Here is a 1987-nt window from a genome sequence, read left to right as displayed (position 1 = left end):
ACTGAGGGGGTATAAAATAAAGCTCATCTACTCCCCAGGATTCCCTGACATCCACCACAACCCAGCCACAAGGCTGAAATTTCTACTACTGCTATCACTCTTTGGGGCTAAATCTTTGCATCTCTTGGGAGCTCTTCTTAAAATACAAAGGCATCAGATGGAAAGAATACATCACTAAACTACTGTTTCCCAAACTTCAGGTATTTGTACACCACGTTTTTGTATCAGAGTACTACCTGCAGTATTACAGTTTACTTGCCATATTTCACTGAATCTAAAATGCCCTGAGATTGATCTTTCTTGATTTGACTATAGTCAAAGGCCATACCACCAGGCCATGGGCTTGATAAATGGCACCAATTGCATGATGCACCATGAATTTAGAGTCATGAAAATATTGGGAGAAGATGTGAATCTTTAGAATACATGGAATAGAGTAATATGTTTTTTCTTTAAGTCAATTCACTTTTTTTACTTAATAAATTTAGAAAACTTTTTTTCCACTGCATTTAAAATCAGCACCATTGGCATATATAAAAGGGAACTGCAAAAATAAACGCAATGAGAATATTTTTTAAAATTAATTCTAGCTAATATAATTAATCAAGGGTACATTTTTATTTATGCCCCCTTTTAGTGTGTATATTATACTTCTATACAAAAAGTCTAGGAAAGAATTCTGGCTCCCAAGGCTTTGAGCCCACACATAACTTTGTTACTTTGTTAAAAAGGGAGATTGACAGCTGTTAAAGGATTAAAAACACACTAGCACCAAAATGAAACTTTCTCCTCCACTGAATCAGATTTGAAAAGAAATTGAAAAGGGAATAATTTCCAGTTATATGATTATGTGACTCTATGTGATGTAATGCCACGTTCATGTGCCCCCTAAAATGTTCTCCACCATACCATTACATCTATGTGATGTAATGCCACGTTCATGTGCCCCCTAAAATGTTCTCCACCATGCCACTCACTAAGAGACAGTGAGGAACTACACTTAACTCCTTTAGAAAGAGTTTATCAGAATTAATAAACTGTCAATTTGGTAAGCCAAGGAAAAGATCCTAGGTAATGGGACAAAGGAAAGGTACATTTTGACAAGTGGGGGAGGAGGGTGGTGTGTCGGGGGGTGAGGGGAATCCCAAGACTTGAGCTTTTACAGAGAAAGCAGTCCAAGGGAAAATATCAGAGTGGACTAGGAGGCACTGAACTGCCCCAGAGAAGCAACATAAATGGCCTGGGCATCTGGGGAAGAGATGTTCTGGCATGTGTCCATAGAAAAAGGAGACAATTAAAGAGTAATTAGGAGAAATAAGACACCAGTCTTGCCAATTAAGTAATTTTGGCATCATAACCAGAATTCTCTTTGAAATGGGCACTGTTTATCATTTAGTGTTGTCAGAACATCACTCCTTCACAGAATCAAGGCACAGAAGGTTCTATGACAACACAGGAAAACAGTACATACTTAAAGACCCTGGAAAACAAGCCCTCCCTTTTGGTCTTTAATTGCTGTTATTTTAGTTCTATGTTGGTCTAACTCTCTTAATAGCAAAACATACCAACCCCTTCATGCTCCCCTCTGGAAAATATGAAGAACAATTAGCCAGAATGGTTTTCAAAATAATCCTTCTTCCACACTAGCTGCCTCCTTTCTAAACAAACAACCCACTTCCTTTAAGCAGAGATACAGCTACTGAGATACAGATCACGTAAGAGGCAAAGCCTGGGTTTCCCCAGTCAGTGTGCTCTGCAAGTCCGTATTCTTAACCAAGACGATGCAGGAGTGGAAAATTCAACCTTTTACTCCCACCATTGGCCTTTCCCACATTTCTTACTCCATTTATCATTTTGTGTTTCTTTCCTTGAATCTACTCATCTCTTTTAATGTACAGTGACCAAAATTGGTAATTATATTCTGAATAATGGTTGGTCAACGCCAAGTGTATCCTTGCCCTTTTCATGTCATACTCCTCTTAATTCA

This window comes from Zalophus californianus, chromosome 2 (genome assembly GCF_009762305.2).
Source record: "Zalophus californianus isolate mZalCal1 chromosome 2, mZalCal1.pri.v2, whole genome shotgun sequence".
NCBI lineage: Eukaryota > Metazoa > Chordata > Mammalia > Carnivora > Otariidae > Zalophus > Zalophus californianus.
Note: the sequence above shows the minus strand (reverse complement) of the source record.